We start from the raw sequence: 22354 nt of genomic DNA on the forward strand, positions 1-22354 counted from the left end.
CCTAGCCATGGAAACAATCTCCTGGTACTTATTTCTACTATTCTTGGGCGTTAGTCTTATAGTCTATTATTCTATATTCCACAGATGAGTGCAATCTTTCTATGTCTATCTCTCTCTTTCTGACTCATTTCACTTAGCATGATACTTTCCATGTTGATCCACTTATATGCAAACGTCATGACCTCATTTTTTCTAACAGCTGCATAGTATTCCATTGTATAGATGTACTAGAGTTTCCTCAACCAGTCATCCGTTCTAGGGCACTCGGGTTTTTTCCAGATTCTGGCTATTGTAAACAGTGCTGCGGTGAACATATAAGTGCATATGTCACTTCGACTATACTTTTTGGCTTTTCTGGGATATATTCCCAGCAGTGGTATTGCTGGGTCAAATAGGAGCTCAACCTCTAGTTTTTTGAGAATCGTCCATACTGTTTTCCAAAAGGGCTGAACTAGCCGGCATTCCCACCAGCAGTGTAGAAGGGTCCCTTTCTCCCCACATCCTCTCCAACAGCGGTTGCTTTTGTTCTTTTGGATGTGTGCTAGTCTCTGTGGTGTGAGGTGGTATCTCATGGTTGTTTTGATCTGCATCTCTCTGACGACTAGTGATGTAGAGCACTTTTTCATGTGCCTTTTGGCCATTCGTATCTCTTCCTTGGTAAAGTTTCTGTTCATTTCTTCGCCCCATTTTTTGATGGGGTTGGATGTTTTCTTCTTGTAGAGTTCAACCAGTGCTTTATATACCCTTGATATCAACCCCTTATCTGATGGGTATTGTGTAAATATCCTTTCCCATTCTGTAGATAGTCTTTGTATTCTGGTCACTGCATCTTTTGCGGTGCAGAAGCTTTTTAGTTTAATGTAGTCCCATTTGTTGATCTCTGTTTTTACTAGATTGCTTAGTTCCGTGTCATCTTTGAAGATACCTTTATCTTCAATATCCTGGAGGCTTTTGCCGACCTTGTCTTCAATGTACCTTATGGTTTGTGGTCTGATGTTGAGGTCTTTAATCCATTTTGATCTGACTTTTGTGCATGGTGTCAGGTCGAGTTCTAAGCCCATTTTTTTGCATGTGATTGTCCAGTTGTGCCAGCACCATTTGTTAAAGAGACTTTCCTTGCTCCACTTCACATCTCTTGAGTTGGAGCCATGTCTGAGGTGTATTTCTCCAACTTTTACTCTGCCACAGGACCCTTCACGTGTTCCAGTTACTCCGTAATCCCAAGGGGGAAAGTTCGCCCTCCGTGCCTGTTTTTGATGGTTCTCTAGCTTTCCTCTGACCCAGAGAATAGCTGCCCCTTCTCCTAGAGTCCCTTCCACTAGACATGAACGACAAATAGCGATGAGTATAGCTCGCAAACAAAGTGAAGTGATCCAAAGAGATGGATGCACTTTACTAGGCTGATGCTATCGTTTCAACCACTCATATGAATAGTCTGACCTGGACTTGAACACACATTAAGAACATGTCATTTCTCACCCACTGAGATCACAATGCAGCTGAGAATGTTTGACATGTTTAGGAGCCACTGAGGTAGCTCATAGGGTAGAGCACATGCCTGGCACGAGGGAGGCCCTAAATGTAATCCTGGCACTTTGGGCACTGCCAAGTCATGTCCAAGCCCCCCTGAGCACCATTTAAAGGAACGTTGGGCTTCCAGCACTCTTGAGCCCCTCCCTCCCCGCAAAAAAAATAAAGTAATTATAAAACAAATTTTAATGGTTCAATTTTCTAAAGGAAATGCAAAGCCATAACTGACTCAAGTTCTTCTACCCTGGCACTTTTTTAAAAAAAAAAACATTTTATTTTTATTTTATTATTCACTTGCATCACTTGTCATTCCATTGCTCATCGATTTGCTCAAGCGGGCACCAGTAATGTCTCCATTTGTCCCTGCTGAGTGCTAGTATAGCCCATTGGTGTCTGCTCGCTCCAAGAACATGAAAAGCCCCAAATCTTTCATTCAGTTTCTTGACGAAGAAGTCTCACCATTTTGTAAGTGGGCAGACAGGTGTTCTTTTGACATCCCACGGAATCCAGTCGCTAACAGCTCCAGTCCTGTGGTCGTCTCCAAATCACATTATATGTCTGGCCCATCTGATTTTCAATGCCTTGACAAAGGAGACAGCGTCCCTGATTCTTGATTGTCGACAGAGGTCGGAGCTTTTTTTTGGGGGGGGATCATACCCGGCAATACACAGGGGTTACTCCCTGGCTCCACACTCAGGGATGCTGGGAATCGAATCCACCTTGACTGTGTTCAAGGCAAACGCCCTACCCACTGGGCTATTGCTCCAGAATAAACATTTTATTTTAAACATACAACTTTGTGTACAAAGCCAACAAACAGCCTAAGATTAAAAACAAACGGTGCAGCTAGATTCACAGGGCTGGGGTTCCTTTGCTCATCACTGCTCTGTGGTCCTGGGGCAATCTCCTCCTTTTTCTGCATTTCATCTTTCCATGGAGATGACCATAACGCTCATCTCAATGAGGCACGTCGGGAATTAGGAGGGGCAAGCATTGGAAAGGCAGAGCCCAGTGTGGCTTCTTATTATTGTTTAATAGCTTCAAACATATAGCCACACAATTCTGGTGTTTCCTGTACCTTGCATGCCTTCATTTTCTTGTAATAAATTCAAGAGCTATTTCTTGTGGCCCAAGTGTCACATGCCTATCGAATTCTGGATTTTTTTTTCATTTTTGTTTTTGGGTCACACCCGGCAATGCACAGGGGTTACTCCTGGCTTATGCACTCAAGAATTACTCCTAGCGGTGCTCAGAGGACCCTATGGGATGCTGGGAATCGAACTCGGGTCAGTCTCATGCAAGGCAAACGCCCTCCCTGCTGTGCTATCGCTCCAGCCCCTCCTGTCAAGTTCCAGGGACTTTCTTGGGTGTGGATAGGACACTGGGAACGAGATTCCTCCCATTCTAACTCACCATCCATTTATACAACACCCACTGCTATGCGAAGGGTTGGCTTTTTCGTGGGCTCTCAGTTTCACCCAGTTTGGGAATTCAAATGATTTATATCCATGTGTTTCACTACAGGCTGCCAACGACTTCAGCCAGACTTAATTCTGGGAACTTGGGGTATAAATAAGAATTCAAGAGGCAATATCCTTCCTAGAAGAACAAAATGAAGCACACTTAAAAAAAACCCAATTAACCACATATAATATATGCAGGGGCTTTAAGGGCGACGGAGAAAATAAGAGGAAGGATAAGATTTTTAATTCTGGTCTTAGACTAGAAGGTGGGGGAGTAACTACCATTTACGTAGTGTGATACTGGTAGGTCTCTTGATACAGTAATTAAAGGCCTAGAGTCTAGAATGATGATCCCCGGATAAGAACCGCAAACAAATCATTAGCTTTATTGAAATATTGAATGTATCCAAAGTATAGAGAGAACAAAGTGAAGATCATTGGCCACTCAGGTGCGGGGGTGGGGGTGGGAGGGTGGAACGGGGGTATATTGGGGTTCTTGGTGGGGGAACAGGTGCACTGGTGAAGGGATGGGGGTTTGATCATTACATGACTGAGACTTAAACCTGAAAGCTTTGTAACTTTTGTCACGGTGATTCAATAAAATAAAATTAAAAAAAATCATTAACTTTCAAATGTTCCAAGTTTTACAGCATTTGAAACATTTTAGGTATTTTTAATAATAATCTCAGTTGAGAAATATGAATGTAAGGTCATAGAAACCGCACAGTTACCGTGTGGATGAAAAGAAACAATGATGTCCCCAGCCTACAAAAGCCTCACACTTACTACATGTTATAGAAATATTGATTATAATTATTGTTATTTTTTGATATCATTATTTTAATTTTTAGTTTTTCATTGACTCACCATGAGATACACAGTTACAAAGCTGTTCATGATCAGGTTTCAATCATACAATGATCCAATTAATATTATGTTTTTTAAATTATTTTATATTATTTTTGATTCACTTGTATCACTTGTGTTCCCACTGATTTTCAATTTTGCTTGAGTGGGTGCCAGTAATATCTCCATTTGTCCCTGCCGTGTGCTAGGGTAGCCAATGATATCTGCTCACTCCAGGAACAGGAAGAGCCTCAAACCGTTCTATTCAGGGTTTTGACAAAGAAGTTTGACCATCTCGTTGGTGGGCAGCCATGAGGTCTTTTGACGTCCCTCTGAATCCAGTCAGTAACAGCTCTAGTCCAGCTGTCATCTCTGAATCGCATTACATGTCTGGCCAATCTGATTTTTGATGTCTTGACAAACGCGACAGCATCCCTGATTCTTGACCGTAGACAGAGGTTGGAACTCCGGCTTCTTTCTCTCACTTGAGTGAGACGTGATACTCCTAGCATAGATATTTGGATTCATCTTTGGGATGCCCAAATAGCGTTCTCATCCTGTTTGCATAGGGCCCAGGTCTCTAATTATTTTTTTGATTATTGTTTTTTATTGATTATTAGCATCATTATTAGATCAATTTCATCTACTACATCTACTAAGCCTTCAAAATTTAAAAGATGACCAACTGTCCTTTTGTAAGACTTGAGACCTATTTAGAAAAATATTTAAAGAAATTTGAACAACCAGTCCTCGAGTCACCTCTGACTTTATTTGGGGGGTGAGTATGGGGTTTTGGTTCACATCTGACAGTGCTCAGGAATTTCTCCTGGCTATGGGCTCAGGTGTCATTCCTGGTGGTGCTCAGGGAACCACATCCAGAGCAGTGAATGAAACCTGGGCCAGCTGTATGCAAAACAGGTGACTTAACTCTTGTCACATCTCTTCCGCCTCACTCTCTGGCATTTTTTCTCTCTCCATTATGAAATGTGGTTAAAACATTATTGATGTTTGGGGAAGCTCAACCATACAGGTTATGTATTATATATTTTAGTCCTTTGTCCATGAACAGGACCAGAGAGACTATTTCAACTAATGAAAACAATTAAATCCTCTACCTAAGGAACAGAAAGCCAATCGTCAATCAGACTTACTTTTGGATTTGTGCACAAGTGCTTAAGAAACTACAAAATAAATGTTCTCATTTTCAAAATGAAGGGGAGTAGGGTAATATTCTCTATTCACAAATACAGCCTGCATTTAATAGGCATTCTCAGTGACCTCTTGAGATTTATTCCAGCTGTTGATGCCCCCACTCAATGAATACTGAAGAAAACATCCAAATCATGATTTTTTTTTCTTTTTTACTTTAGAGGTCAGATAATTATATTCTATGTCTTGCATAGAAGAAAGGAATTACAATGGGCTGATTCTCTAAGGCACTTGTGTTATTCACTAGCAAGCAGGAAAAATGGCCAAGGACTCAGTCAGCATCTACCTATCTTCTGGTTATGTTTTTAAGGGTCACTTATACCTGGTCAATATTCACTAGTTTTAATTAAATCAGCACTTAAATGCCAGTATTGGAGGGAAGTCCTGACACAACGACTATTCTGTGTCCACCATTAAAATGTTTTCTAACTTAACTACAAAGTATAAAGTATGTCATATTTTCCTACCATGGTAACAGAGGTATAAACCAAACTTCTAAGTGATTTAAGGGCAAGATGACAACCAATATTTCAGCCTCTATCCTCCTCATTAATCTCTTTTGTTTTAATGGAAACTGTAAATCTTCAAGAAAAGGCCTGAAAATGATCAAAACCTTCATTTCAATATGGCTTTCAAACTAGCCTAACCTATAGAGAAGTGTTGTGCCCTTCCATATAGAAAGACCTGCCAAAAATTATAAAGAAGACCTAATAACACCAATCTATGCAAAGAAAACATTCACAGGTCAATTACCTTTTCTGTTTGGGCTTGAATATATTTTAATTCGATTCAGGCTATTTTTATTATTATCCAATCATCAGCACACTATCATACACAACATTTGAGTGTGGGGTGGGCCCAGTGTAACAGACAAAGATAATAGTTCTCTTAGAAAAGAGTTGTGCAGGGGCTGGAATAGGGCTTAGCAGTGGAGCCTATACTTTGTGTGATACCACTCAACGGTTTCATCCTGGCCCCTTCTCCCGGGATCCCATGGATGGAAGAAAAAGCTCAAGAAACCAGAACATCAAAGTATGGAGTAATTCTCTGTTCTATAACAATGCCACAGTAGGAGGGCACTGTCATCTTTTGCTGAATGTATGGAAATCACTTGCATCCGTTCCACTAAATGATTATGAAAGGGCTGTTCATGGAGTCCCTACCACCCACCAGAGGATCCCCCATCCAGAGTGGCTGTCCTCTCGAGAGCCTGCTTTCAAAGAACACCTTGCTAACACTCCTTCCCCCAGCACGGCACTCCCAAATCTGCTCCCGTGGAAATCCTTGTCCGCTGGGTAATGCACCGAAGATCAAAACCAAGGACGCTGACGAAGAAGTTCATCCGTGAAAGGCGATAGAAGGTGTGTGACCCCGGGAGTCTGAGCAGATCCTCTTAGACCCCCAGATTTAGATGCTGAGGTTGCATGTCACGGGGACATGAGAAGCCAGCTTATGGGAGCAGGAGAGAGAGCAGACTCAAAGACAGAAAAAAGAAGGGCTGTCTCTTTAAACTTCCAACGAGGTGATCTTCCGTGGTGAGGAAGAGGATTTTCAAGGTGGCTAAATTGACTTAGCCATCTCCTCTGAGGTCTGTCTTCTCGGTAGCTTTAGGTAAATGCACCTGCTCTTCTGGTGTCTGAGCCAGGACACACAACACACAACAATGTAGAGACTGGGCGAGGAAGTACCTTGGGGACCTGGAGTTAGCCACTCATTTGTAGTTTATAGTTTAGCTCTCAGAATCAGACACTGCTGCACGCTGCATGAAAATGTGTTCATTATTAGTAATTGCACTTGGTTCATCTGAAACAGGAAGTTTAGCAGCAAGGATCAAAGCGCAGAATTTCAAGTTTTACAGAAATATATTCTAGAAGATTCTGCTAAATTGGCATGAGCCAAGTCACTGGAGAATGCTTCCGCTTCCGAGGTTTTAGTTACACACCATTTCATTTGCTGTAGGAAGTTATGTTAATATTCATACAAATAGCTGGGGCTGGAGCTATAGTACTGTAGGGAGGGCATTTGCCTGTCATGCAACCAATCCAGGTTGGATCCTTGGCACCCCATATGGTCCCCCAAGTACCAGCAGGAGTGATTCCCTGAATACAAAGCCAGAAGTAAGGAGTGAACACAATCCGGTGTGGCACAAAAACCGAAACATAAAACATAAATTAAAATAATACATTGTCACCCCATGGCTCATCGATTTGCTTGAGTGGGCACCAGGAACATCTCCATTGTGAGACTTGTTGTTACTGTTTTTGGCATATCGAATACACCACGGGGAGTTTGCTAAGCTCTGTCGTGCGGGTGAGATAATCTAGGTAGCCTGCCGGGCTGTCAAAGAGGGGCGGAGGAATCGAACCTGAGTTGGCAGCATGCAAGGCAAATGCCCTACCCACTATGCTATCAGTCCAGTCCAAAATAATACAAATAATCATAAAGTATGATACTGAAAGATAGCTATGAAGTATTAAGAGAGCAAACATGTTGATAAACTTGGTCTCATTTTTCACCAAAGACTGTTCATAACTGAACATGAAAAGCAAAAAAAAAAAACATATCTAGTAAAATATGCAAGGGAATTGTTAGCAGCAATTAACAATGATTGTCTCTGGGAAAAAGATTATGGAAGCCTTTACATTCCTGTGTGTTATATTTCTGAAAGATCTCAATTCATTTTGCAAGATGAGCATGCCACTTTGGTAATCAGAAAAAATAAAGATATGCTAAATTTAATAAAATCAGCACTTAGAATAAATTACCAACTTGACAACAACTAGATCTTTTAGAATACATAGAACATGACAAGTTAACTTCTATTCAGAGCAATAAGGATTAGCTAGGGGAATAAATGCAAGGAAAAGTGCTTCTTCTGTCTCTCATTCCCTCTTTTGTTCATTTTTTATTCACAGGATCTTTTCTGTACTACGTTATCCATGTGACAAGTTTAATTCCGATCTTACCAATGGGAAAAAATGAGGCCCAGAGTTAATCAGTGATGTATCCCTAAAAACAGAGCTCACTGGAAATCTCCCAAGAATTCAAATTCAAATCTTAAAACTCTACATGAATATTCCTTATCAGCAAATAAACATATCACCTTAAAGACATGATGCTCCAATAAGAGATTTTGTGACATACTTAAATCTGCATTAAGTTTGATTCCAGGAAGTTAAAGGGGGAAAACAACAGTCCATCAGATAAAGATCTTTGTTATTATAAAAGTTTTGAGAGTGAAAATTGGTTTCTGCCAGGTGAGTTTTCTGATGAAGAAATCGGCACTCATTGAAAAAGAATTCTAGGGCAGGGTGGGTAGGAGAGCAATCTCCAAGGACAGAGAAGAGAAATGGTTGTTTTTATTATAAGAATGAAACTAGGAAGCAGACATGTAAAATGAATTAAGCTGGCAAACAATGCTAAAAAATAATTCACAATTGTGTAGTATTTGGAATATGAACATCAACCAGTCAACAATTGATGCTTGCTGAAGTACAAATGGTATAATATAGTCAAATTTTATTTTTCTTCAAATATGCAGTCAAATGGTATTTGTCAAAAAGTGATCTGCAGATTAGACAATGTAGAGCAATAATTGAAGCCCAATTAAGTGACTATTAAGTGAATCAATTATTTTTTAAAATCCTACATAAATGAGTTCAGCTGCAGATGAGTTGCATACCACTGGAAAATAAATGAATGTGCCAGTTGGAAGATATGCATTTTTTAAATAACTTTATACAGGAGTATTTTTTTCTCAAAGCAGAAGAAAGTAAGATTAAACTTTAACTTATAATTGACTCTGTGCAGATGCCAAAACTATGATGTAGGACCATTTAATAAAGCAAGGAGTGATGCCCAATATAAAAATGTTTGCAGTGCCAAAGGGGCTTTCATGAAATTTGTTGACCCTGACATCACCTGAGTCTGTGATCACACCCATACTTGAGTGTGCTCAATACCACCAAGCTACAACCCAGATCCCTTGTGGTACTTTTGGATTATGCAACTACTGTAGCACTACACTGCACTGTCATCCTGTTGTTCATCAATTTTGCTTGAGTGGGCACCAGTAACGTCTCCATTGTGAGATTTGTCGTTACTGTTTTTGGCATATCAAATAGGTCATGGGTAGCTTGCCAGGCTCTGCCATGGGGGTGGAATACTCTTGGTAGCTTGCCAGGCTCTCTGAGAGGGATGGTGGAATCCAACCCGAGTCAGGCATACTCAAGGCAAATGCCCTGTCCACTGTGCTATCGCTCCAGTCCTATGCAACTACACTGATAAAAAAATAAATAATAGGGGCTGGAACGATAGCACAGCAGGTAGAGCATTTGCCTTGCACATGGCCAACCCGGCTTCGATTCCCAGAATCCCATATGGTCCCCTGAGCACCACCAGGGGTGATTCCTGAGTGCAGAATCAGGAGTAACCCTGGTGCATCACCAGGTGTGACCAAAAAAACAATAATAATAATAATAATAATAATAATAATAATAATAATAATAATGTAACAGGATATGTGGAGTTGAGGTGATAACTTGGCATAAAAACACTTCATTATAGTCTCTATTCTAATAGGACATGCCAGGGAAACATGCTTTGTTGATGTACTAATTGTTGCCAAATCCTTGATTTGAGTATTTTGGTGAAGAGGCAGCAACCTGGAGAATATTCTCTGGTGTCAAGGTTTATTCGCTCCCCTTCTAAGTGTACAAGAACTTGTATCAGTCAACATTTTTCCCTTTGAGTTTCAGGAGGACATTAATCCACTGCTGATTATGCTAAATTTGCATATGACCCTAATTTAAAAGCTATGACCCATAAAGATCTAAAATTGTAAGAATGATAGTAAATCAAAGGACGGTACTTAATGGGTAAATGTAATTCCTGCACTTTGATCTATCTAATAAGCGGTTGTATAAGTAGAGAAGAGATTAAGTCAGAGTTGATCTTTGCTAGGCTTCATATTAAAAAAATATATAGGGGGGCACACCCTGTGATGCTGAGGGCTTCCTACTGGTTCTGCTCTCAGGAATGACTCCTGGTGGGCTCATGGGATCATTTTGGGTGTCTGGGATCAAAACAGGGTTGGCCTCATAGAAGGCAAGTCCCATACCCGCTGTACTATCTCTTCAGCCCTAGGCTTAATACTTAAAAATTAAAAAAAAAAATGTTTGGTGGCTTTAGGCCACACCCACTAGGCTTACACTTGGGTGAGTACTTAAAAAGTGAATGTAAATATATATTTGCAGTGGATATATCTCTAGTTTTCAGAGACTCTCCAATCTATCTACTCTTTATGCAACACCATCGGAACCAGCCAACTCTCAGCTCAATATCTGACTCCTTTTATGAGACCCCATTTCCTTTCCTACCTGGGCACTCTGTTCAGGTGTGGACAGCAGGAAATCTGCATGTCTGTAACAAGAGGGATCCTGTATGTGCAGGCATGCAGTCAGACGAAAAAGAAAGTGACCCACAGTGAAAGAATCAAACCAGCTCCAAGACGTTTGCTGGAACTCTTGACAAAATAAACTGTCTCCATCAGAGTGGCTGGACCGGAGGAAGTTAAGTCTGGATTTGGGGGTGGATATCTAAGCAATCTGCAAGATAAGCTGCCTGGACCAACAACACAAGAGAAAGCAAAACTGGGCATTGAAAGACCTGGTTCTTGGTGACATAATTTGGAACAAGGCTCTCAGCATGTCTCACCCCACAGTGCACTGTGGAGATGCCATTTACAATTCTAAGTCACAGGCCCCCATGGAAGCTGGGGGGAAAAAAAAAACTACACAAAGAACTCAACCAACATGTGGATGGTTTACCACTGAGGGCTCAAATATGCTCATAAACCTTAAATATCACTGTATCACTGTCATCCCCTTGCTCATTGATTTAGCTCGAGCAGGCACCAGTAATGTCTCCATTGTGAGACTTTGTTGTTACTGTTTTAGGTATATCAAACACGTCACGGGGAGCTTGCCAGGCTTTGCTGTGCGGGCAGGATACTCTCGGTAGCTTGCCAGGCTCTCTGAGAGGGGCGGAAGAATCAAACCTGGGTCGGCGGTGGTATTGCTCCAGCCCTTGGAACATCATAAGATATAGTAATAAATGAAGAAGTGTTGGGGGGGTGCTGGAGCAATAGAACGGTGTGTAAGGCTCTTGCCCTGCACTTTGCTGACCCAAATTTGATCCCGGTGCCCTATATGGTTCCCCCAAGACTCGACAGGAGTGATCCCCAAGCACAGAGCCAGGAATAATCCCTAAGCAGTGCTGGGTGTGGCCTCCAAATGTGTGTTTGAAAAAAAAGAAAAAAATGCACACACATACATATCACATATATATACACATATATATGTGTGTATATATGTATATATACATATATATATATATTGCTTTTTGGGTCATACCCAGTGATGCTTAGGAGTTAGTCCTGGCCTTGCACTCAGGAATCCCTCCCGGAGGTACTCAGGAAACCATACGGGATGTTGGGAATTGAACCCGGGTTGTCAGCATGCAAGGCAAACACCCTACCCACTATACTATCACTCCAGCCCCTATTTTATATAATTTTTAAGAGCAAACATTAATAAAGAGAGATGCCTCCTACTGGCACACATGGAGAATGGTAGGAAAACCAAGAGTAAGGAACCAAAGGGAGGTTTCAGATGCTGCAATGACAAACGACAACTTTTTTTTTTTAACTTTTCTGTGTAGTATAGAAAAGGAAGTGCAAAGCAGTCTCAGGTGGAAAAGTACTCTGTGCATAAATGTCTGCTTACCAAGATGATATCTGACCTCAATAAAGACCTTAAATATACTTCACAAAATTATGAAAATGTATCATTATAAAAGGATCACTCAACAGAGCTGGGGAACCAGTACAACAGATAGGGTGCTTATCTTGCATGTAGTGTGGGTTCAATCCCCGGCACCACATATGGTCCCCTGAGCTAGAAGTCATTTCACAAACACAGAGCCTGGAGGAAGCCAGGAGCACAGTTGGGTGTGGCCCCAAACCCTCAAACTATATATAAAAAAATAAAATTTAAATGATCAACATGGAGTATCATGCTAAGTGAAATGAGTCCAAGAGAGGGTAACAAACACAGAATGGGAGACTAACACCCAAGGATAGTAGAGATAAGGACCAGGAAAAGTGCTCCACGGCTTGGAAGCTGTCCTCACATACTGGGGAAAAAGGCAGCTCAGACAGAGAAGGGACCACCAAGTAAAGGATGCTTGGAGGGCTCGCTCAGGATGGGAGATGTGTGCTGAAAGTAAACTATAGATTAAATATGATGGCCACTTAATACCTGCATTGCAAACCATAACACCCAAAAAGAGAGAAAGTAAAAGGGAATGTGCATGCCACAGAGGTGGGGGAAGGGGAGAGAGGGGGGAGGTATACTGGCAACATTGGTGGTGGAGAATGGGCACTGGTGGAGGGATGGGTACTTGATCATTGTATGACTGAAATATAAGCACAAAAGTTTGTAAGTTTGTAACTGTACTTCATGGTGATTCATTAAAAAATAAAAATAAACGATCACAATTCACCTTTTGTACCCTGAGTTAAAAATTACATTTGTGCCGAGATAAAATGATGATGAGGCTTTTAGTTCATGATGTACGAACAGTTATCCCCTCCTTTCACCATACTAGTGTGTGGCAATTACGCACCAAGAATATTTCACATCTTTGGTATTCCTTATCTTCTTCGTGTTCCCAGTGAGATGTATCTTTTGGAAATGATCGCAGCAGATAAAACTATAGTCAAACTGCCAAACTAAATTCAAGTTAAAGAAAATTTTCAGCACAATTCTTAAAATGCATATTTCAATCTTTTTCTCATAAAAAATACATAATAAAGGACACAAAAAATAATGTGATAGAATATATGTAATAAAATGCTATGACTGTGAAGGTTATGGGCCGGAGCACTACTCCAGCTGGTAGAGCATTTGCCTTGTACTCGTCTGACTTGTAGTAGATCTTTGGCATCCCATATGGTCCCCCAAGCCAGAGAAGAGATTCCCTTTGATTTTAACTTTCCTATGCGGTTGTGATTAATCAGCTCTCAATGATGAACAAGTGTAAATTATAATCAGATAAAAATTCCCAACGGTGCTTGTTACCGTATAACTTTGTCCCGCTGTCAATTGCTGTGTGCGCATTCTGTTTCAGAAATAAAACTGTGACATCGATAGCAAGGAACATAATCATTCTTACGACTCCATATGCTTGGAGGAACATATCTGCAAGCTGGAAATGCAGCTCGCGAGATTTGTTTAAATTTGCTTAAATTTCTTAATTATTGGAGTTGCTGCCCACGAATGGCTCCTCCGGCTACTTATCGAATTCCTTAATGGCCATGATCCCAGAGGCACACAAAGCAATCTTGGAACCCAGCGGCTTTTGGCAGAAATCCCTCCAGACTTAATTACTAAAATATCAGAGTTACAAGATCGACATCATATGCTCTTCATATGTGACATCAGATGCTCTTCATAATCAGCAATAGAAAACAAATGACCTAATGATGCCTTTTCAGCAGGTCTGATTGTTGGAGGAAAATTCCAAATAATAATGGTGGGTCTTTTGTTAAAATATTGAATGTAATCAAAAGTAGAGAAAGAGTAAATTGGAAATCATCTGCCACACAGGTAGGGGGGGTGGGTGGGATGGGGGTGTACTGGGGTTCTTGGTGGTGGAAAATGTGCACTGGTGAAGGGATGGGTGTTTGATCATTGTATGATCAAGACTTAGACCTGAAAGCTTTGTAACTGTTCTCACAGTGATTCAATGAATTAAAAAAATATTCTTAATTATTATCTGAAGTCTGCTGGACAAGCCTGATGACTTTGAGAAAAGCAATGACAGATGGAACTTTCTCTCCAAGTCAATTCAAACCAGAACCCTGGCTTTTACCTAAACAGGCACAGATCCAACGTGGACCTTCTGTGGCTTCTGTATGTTCACTATGGAGAGCTATTTTCATGGGCAAAACAATGAGGTTTTGAGCAGAGTAAATATGAGAAACTCCTACAGATATACCTAGACAAATGTCTTTATAAGCTTTCCAATGGTAGTATTTTTTTTCTTCTTGGGTCACACCTGGCAATGCTCTGGGATTACTCCTGGCTCTGCACTCAGGAATTACTCCTGGCAGTGCTTGGGGAACCTATGGGATGCTGGGAATCAAACCCAGGTCAGCCGTGTGCAAGGCAAACGCCCTCCCCGCTGTGCTATTGTTTCAGCCCCAGTAGTAATTTTTAAAATATTATAGAATCACTGTGAGATAGTTACAAACTTTCATGTTTGGGTTGCAATCACACAATGATCAAACACCCATCCCTCCACCAGTGCACATTCCCCACCACCAATATCCCCGGTATACCCCCTCTATTCCCACCCTCCCCCTGCCTCCATGGCAGACAATATTCCCAATACTCTCTCTCTACTTTTGGGCATTATGGCTTGCAACACAGACACTGGCAGGTCAGCATGTTTGGTCCATTATCTATTTTCGGCATGCATCTTTGATCCCAACTGGTTCCTCCAGCTATCGTTTTTTTTTAGTGATCCCTTCTCTATTCCAGCTGCCTTCTCCACTCCGCTCATGAAGCAGGCTTCCATCTATGAGGCAATCCTCCTGGCCCTTGTATCTACTGTCCTTGGGTGTCAGCCTCATATAATGTTATTCTATACTCCACAAACGAGTGCAGTTCTTCTATGTCTGTCCCTCTCTTTCTGACTCATTTCACTTAGCATGATACTCTCCATGTCTATCCATTTATAAGCCAATTTCCTGACTTCATCTCTCCTAACAGCTGCATAGTATTCCATTGTGTAATATGACCCCACAATTCCACTTCGGGGGAATATATCCCGAGGATGCAAAAAAGCATAGTAGAAATGACATCTGTACCTATAGGTTCATTGCAGCACTGTTCACAATAGCTAAAATCTGGAAACAACACAACTATCCTAGAACAGATGACTAGTTAAAGAAACTTTAGTAGTGAGTATTTTTAAACGGGTCCTCCGAATGACAAAATGCAGGAAGACTAGCCCAGGTATTTGCCTGCCCAGCTCTTCCCTCCCCGTCCCTATCCCCAGGTGCACTAGCTCTAAACAGTGACAAGTTCCCAGCTTCTCTAAGTTTCTGCAGGAATGGCAGAGCTCGATGTTGCAGACCTCATGGGTGGTTCAGACATTTGCCTAAGGAAGCTGCTACAGTTTTCTCTGTCCCTCCAGAGCACCGCTGAAGCTGGGCACAGGGGAACACGGTGTTGTTATAGGGTAGGAAGTTAGGAGGGAAAAAAGAAGAGGAAATACCAATTTTCTTCATTGATAGTTCCCAACGATCCCTGCTTCTGGGCAGGAGGAGATGGCGCTGGCTGAGAAAGGGAGTGGATCTGTTTCTCCTCCCAGCCAAGAACCTGGCCAAATGTCAGCGAGTCTTAGCAAAACACTCACGAAGGTAAAATGAGTGAGATTTTCCTTTATCTTTTTTATTTAGCAGACATGTCTTTTTCCTTAGCCTTTAGCATGGCACTTTGGAAATGTTGGATTTTTCTTCTAGAGGTGGGGCAGAGGGGCAGGGTTACTTAAAAATAAAGGAAAGAATCTCCCTGCAGATGGAGAGGATCTCTGTCTTAAATTATGAACCAAATGAGAGATTATGAGACATTTCTTGAATAAATCTCACAGAAAACCTTTCAGAAACAGCAAGCTGGCGTTGAAGCGATTCCACAGCGGGTAGGGTGTTTGCCTTGCATGCGGCCAACCCTGGTTCGATTCCCAGCATCCCATATGGTACCCCGAGCACTGCCAAGAGTTATTCCTGAGTGCAGAGCCAGGAGTTAACCCCTGTGCATCATCGGGTGTGACCCATAAAGCAAAACAAACAAACAAAAAGGAATAGTAAGCTGATTTAAGAAGGTAAATGTGGCAGGGCATTCCAATTTGTTCTCTCTCTCCTTTTGGGTCTTGTGGTTTGCAATAGGGGTATTGAGTGGCCCTCAGGTTCAGTCTCTAGTCTACTGCCACAGACGTGGGGTGGGGGGATGGGACTGGGGGGTGGGAGGGATACTGGGTTCATTGGTGGTGGAGAATGGACACTGGCGGAGGGATGGGATCTCGAACACTGCATGAGGGAAAAACAAGCACGAAATTTTGTGAATCTGTAACTGTACCCTCACTGTGACTCACTAATTAAAAAATCAATAAATTTAAAAAAAATAAGAAGGTAAATGTGTTGTGGGGTGGCAATTTTGAAAGGCCTTATTAAAAAGTCGGAAACAGGAAGATTAGCTTCCCTTCATCTAAATTTGGTTGCATTTGACCCACAAAGATCCTAAATAATCCCTGAAAAGGCAGGTCGAAGCTGGGAGCCAGTTTAAGCCTTTTACCCTTCTTAAATGAGAAAGTAAACTGCACGCCTCCCTTATGTCTAGGAAAAGGGTAATCAAGAAAATATCGTTACAGTGTATCTGAGACCAAGTGTTACATGAAAGAGCTCATCTGACACCTCGCACAAGGAACTGGGTTTTGTTTTCCAATGTCTGCCCATCGACTCACTGGTCAGAGCAGTCTTGGGATTGTATTTTTTCTAAGGCTCCTCCACAGCCAGCCAGATAAATAGCTTTTTCCCCCGCTGGATAGTTTGCTGTTTGCTTAAGCAAAAATCCAATTTCTGGAGAGGACTCCACAAGGGCTAAATTCCCTGCATTTACAAGTGTCCCATTAGAGTAGCTTTCTATATGGAAATAACATTCCAAGACAAGGAGAGCAACACTAGGTGTGAGGGCCGCAGTTCCCTGTTCCCGGTGAGCTTTATGATTTCTTTTTCATTTGAAGAGTAGGGCTGTTCTCCCAGGAGCAAGGAAGGGAGAGAGTCACGTCTGAATACAAATGGCTCCAGAAACTTGAGCTTCTTTTCAAAGTGAAAAAGTTCCAGGGCCCACTTATTTATTTATTTATTTATTTATTTATTTTGGTATAGCACAGTGGTAGGGCACCTTTCACTCGGTCAACCCATGTTCGATTCCTCTGCCCCTCTCAGAGAGCCCGGCAAGCTACCTAGAGTATCCCGCCCGCAAGGCATAGCCTGCAAGCTACCTGTGGCGTATTCCATATGCCAAAAACAGTAACAATAAGTCTCACAATGAGAGACGTTACTGGTGCCCGCTCAAACAAATCTATGAGTAATGGGATGACAATGACATTGACAGTTTTTTTGGTATGCATCAAGGACTAGGGTGCCAGGATGGCTACCTTGCAGTCTGACTGCTTCTCATGAAAGCATTAATTAAGAATTCAAAGGGGAAAACTCCAAGTGAAAGAGCATCTATTAGAGGTGGTGAGTCTTGGATTTGATTCCCATTTCCCTTTAGTACATCTGGAGGGAAGCAGGGGACAGTTAGAGAAAAGAACAACAATGAATGTTGCGTAGAGAACCCTGAGACTCCAATGAAGCAATGAAGAGTTTCTAGGAGGTGAGAAAAAGAAATTTTAAAAAAGGTTAATCATTGACTAGTCCTTCCAGCCCCTGTTTTCCCTGGACATATGTGAGGAACTGGCCCAGGACAGACCACAGGAATCTATTTAGCTTTCTTAAGACTCTTTTTACAGGAGCCCACATTGTAGAATAACTTGTCTATCTGTCCCTGAGTTAGGAATTTGGATACAGGCACCCTGGGTCACAAGAAGGGTGGTGGTCAGACCAGATAACCAGACCCATATCACAAGACCCAGATCACATGACCCAGGACTGCCCCCAGAACCGGGACATTCCTGAGTATTGGCACAAATACTGATCTCTAAAACCATAGGCTAAGGAGTGATGTCCCTTTAAAATTAATTGGTTAAGAAAGTTTGCAATATTACAAATCTATTGGCTATGAAATTCACGGGCTCTGCTGTAACAGCCGGGGAAGGCCTATATAAGATCTCCTTTGGAGAAGCTCGGGGTCTTTGGCCAACCTGCTGGACCTGCGTGTCCGCGTAGGTGGCTGGACCCTGGCTAGCCAGTCTTACAATAAACCCTGCTTGCTGTTTGCAGTCTCTGGAGTCTCTTTGTCATTATAGGGAGATTTTGATCCGCGCCCTAACACATGGACAGTGGATATTAGTCTTCTACTATAATATATGGACTGGAGCGATAGCACAACAGGTAGGGCATTTGCCTTGCATGAGGCCGACTTGGGTTCCTTTCGTCTGTCCCTCTTGGAAAGTCCAGCAAGCTACTGAGAGTATCCTGCCAGCACATCAGAGCCTGGCAAGCTACTCATGGCGTATTTGATATGCCCAAAACGAGTAACAACAAGTCTCACAATGGAGACCTTACTGGTGCCCGCTCAAGCAAATCAATGAACAACCAGATGACAAAGGTACAGTGCAACGGTGCTACTATAATATATATACATATGTATACATGAATGTATATATATGCATACATATATATAATATTCCACAAATGAATGCAGTCATTCTATATCTGATCCTCTCTCTGACTCATTTCACCCAGCGTGATACTCTCAATGTCCATCCAAATAAATCTTTTCTCTATCCCAAAAAAAAAAACCAAAAAACCAATATGTTTGTTAACTCTTGTTATAAAATAGTAGAATAAGAACTTTTGTTACTAGAATTTTAAAAAACATACTAAGAATAGATACATAATTATATATATGTATATATATATCTTTTTCAAGGTTCTTGATGCCCCTATAACACAAACACGTTAAAGTTGAAGAAAATTAAGTGAAATGAATTCTACCAATATGCTTACTTAATGTATATTTATTCGATGCTGAACTCCTAGGAAATATAATAAATGATCTCATCTTAAAGATGAAAGAGTAAATAATAAACAAATGTTAAAAATGTTGATCAGTGTCCAGAATGTTTTTACAAATAAAAATTAGTCTCTATGATTTTAATTAAAAGCTCATTTGATATTTCAAACATCAATTTCAGAGGTAGAAAATCTCTGTGACAAATTCACGTGACTAACATAATCAGTGCTTGTTTTTAAATGAGTGATTTATAGTTCTTATCCAGGAGAAGTCATGCACCTTCACACGAGCTGTTTTTACTTAATTTTTCAATTTGAAGAACTGAGCACAGATTTAGTAATATAACATTGTTATGCAGGAGGAATTTACCTAAGAGGAAAAAACAAATGCGTGGCAAGTGTTCTAGAAAATGTAATTGTGTTATAATGGTAGCTTGTTTGAGTTAGATAAATGCCTATTAACTTAGTCATGATACCTACTATAGAAATGGAAGGATGAACTGGGATTTCCAGGAAAGCCTCACTCGAGGGAAAATTCAAGGTAATGGCATAAAGACAACATAATTCCGTTAATCAAATTTCTTTTCCTGAAATTTAGCTCAAGGGCAGTTGAGCTTGTTTATCCAAGTTCATCAGGGCTCTGCTTGGTGATCACTGTCTTTACATAACAGAGTGTCCCTACAGCCTCAATAAGACAAACCCATTTGCAAACTACTTAGATCTAGTTCATGAAAGGAATCTGAAGGTTTCTGTGACCCCCTGCTACAATGACCTCATGTCGGAGAGTAGAATTAGAGAAGTCTTGGATGACTGTTGAATATCAAGCTCTCACTGCGAATAGCGCTGTGAATAGGTACATGGTGAAGATAGCTGTGACAGTGGAACTCTGAGAGTTCTAGGACTGGGAACTGGGAATTTGTCCGAATCTTGATTTGTCCGAATCTTGAACATACAGAAGCAGAGCGGGGGGGGGGGGGGGGGGGAGGGGGGAGGGGGGGGAGGGGGGAGGGGGGAAATGGAACATAGGAATATCATAAGAGTCATCTGTCTTATGTTGGGGATGGGCTGAGCTATCAGGGTGAGCCCAAATGCACTACAGACAGGAACAATTTCCCCCTTCAAGCTGCCTTCAGAAAAATAATTTCAGTATATTGAAAAGAGCAGTTTTCCTTCTCTCACAGAAGCCTGGCTGGTCTTTGACATGCAGATGGTGTTAGTCAGGCCTGACCTTTGCGATTGTAAATTGTAGGCTCTGGCCCAGCCTAGCCTTTGGGATGTAGAATTCAGGTGTGGGGCCCAGTTTTGTCTTTGGGGATGTAAATCCAAGTGTTTTTAGCCCAAGAAAGGTTTCAGTTTTGGTTTCTTATCTTGGAGGCCAAGATTACTGGCCTGCAGATGCAAGGAAATAATGCATATTCTACTGCCTCAATGTTCTTCCTGTAACTTCTTTTGATGCCTTTGGTGACATCACTGTATTGCGCCCTTTAGAGGTACTATGATCAATAAAAGGAGGTCACAGGGCTCTCTACCTTTGTCTAAGAGTCAGAGAGAACCTAGGCCCTCCAAGAACAAGTTTCTTCTGAGTTCCTTGTCTCAGCATCTCAGACCGCATGAATATTCATGCAACAACCATGACCATCTGATTTGCAAAAGAGAATTTTGTTTATATTTTGTGGTTATTTGACCTGCCGAGTTGGTGCAGGACTGGAGCGATAGCACAGCAGCTAGGGCGTTTGCCTGCATGCAGCCGACCCAGGTTTGAGTACTCCGTCCCTCTCAGAGAGCCCGGCAAGCTACTGAGAGTATCCCGCCGGCACGGCAGAGCCTGGCAAGCTCCCCGTGGTGTATTCGATATGCCAAAAACAGTAATGACAAGACTCACAATGGAGACATTACTGGTGCCCGCTCGAGCAAATCGATGAGCAATGGGATGACAGTGCTACAGTGCTAACTTGGTGATCCTCTATGATAGATGGGAATTCATATAGATTCCTCTAGTCACAGTCTGGAATTTGGTCACCTTCTCTGACATCCTTATAAAATAAAAGCAAGTCCTCTATTTAATAGCTCTTTTACCAAATGGGCAAACAGGACTTTGGCTAATGAAAGTTTCCATGCATAGATCACGGAGTGGTTCATTTACGATTAGAAACAGATCTCCCTTTAATAGCATAGTTTGTCTTTTTTTTTTTTTTTTTTTTTTGGTTCTGGGTCACACTCAGTGGTGCTCAGGGCTTACTCCGTTAGGGGAGGATTGCCCTGGGCGGGGCCAAAGACAAGGAAAACCATGTATTTTCCACTCAGGCCTCTGCTATCTGCTTGCTCCAAGAGGAATGTGTGGGCTCCTGAGCTACGACCATATAATGGTGTAATCTAAACAGGTAGCCTCCCAGGCCCGGGCTCAGCCCTCGGACCCGTGCAGGCGCTTACGCAATTGTGACCTGTAAATCTATAAGCTGGACAAGCAGATGGGCCTAATGGGATTGGAGGGAGAGGCATGTCGAATTATGAATTTATTGGCTAGGGAATGCGCGGGCTCTGCTGTAACGGCCAGGGAAGGCCTATATAAGATCTCCTTTGGAGAAACTCGGGGTCTTTGCCTAACCTGCTGGACCTGCGTGTCCACATAGGTGGCTGGACCCTGGCTAGCCAGTCTTACAATAAATCTGCTTGCTGTTTGCAGTCTCTGGAATCTCTTTGTCGTTATAGGGAGATCTCGATCCGCGCCTAACAACTCCCAGCTCTGTGTTGAGGGGTCACTCCTAGAGGGGTTCGGGTATTATCTGGGATGATGGGGATTAAACCAGGGTAGCAGGTCAATTGCACCTTACACCCTATCCTATCTCTGCAGCCTGAATTTTATTTTCGTGTCTTCTGCATTGCCTACTGTTTAGTCATGGTTCAAAGGTGAGACACATCATACTCAGGATTGTTCCAGGCACTTAAATTATCAGGAAAACTGCTGGGCCCGTGTCAGCCAGAGGCCAAGATAATATTTTCAGGTGCTAAATGTGTTTACTTAAAAATGGATCAGGCACTTTATTCAAAGGAGCTAAAAATGCGATTCAGAATTATTTGCAGGTGACAGGAAAAGGAAACAAAAATAAAGTGCCCTACACAATTATATTCTTTCCTGTCACTAGGACTTAGAATTTCATGCTTGAGAAGTATCTCTCAACCTTGGACAACCACTGAGCCGGAAGCCCCTCGCTTTTCCATGGCATGTTAAGACAAAATCATCAAGGTCTGCTTGCTCGTGGCCAACTTCAGGCTGAAAGGAAAAGCTAAAGCCATGTATTATCCTTTGGATGCTTAATTCAAAATTGAAATGGTGGGGGGTAGGGTGCAGTAACTGGGAGAACGAAGATGAAGTCATCTGATTTAATCACCCAGAAAGTATTGAAATCCCTTTGCTATCACCAGGGCACTGGATTTACTTTTGACCAAAAAGATCTGAATTGGAGGATTCTCAGGGCTCATGGGCCGGCGATGGGATGTT

This window comes from Sorex araneus, chromosome 2, assembly GCF_027595985.1.
Source record: "Sorex araneus isolate mSorAra2 chromosome 2, mSorAra2.pri, whole genome shotgun sequence".
NCBI lineage: Eukaryota > Metazoa > Chordata > Mammalia > Eulipotyphla > Soricidae > Sorex > Sorex araneus.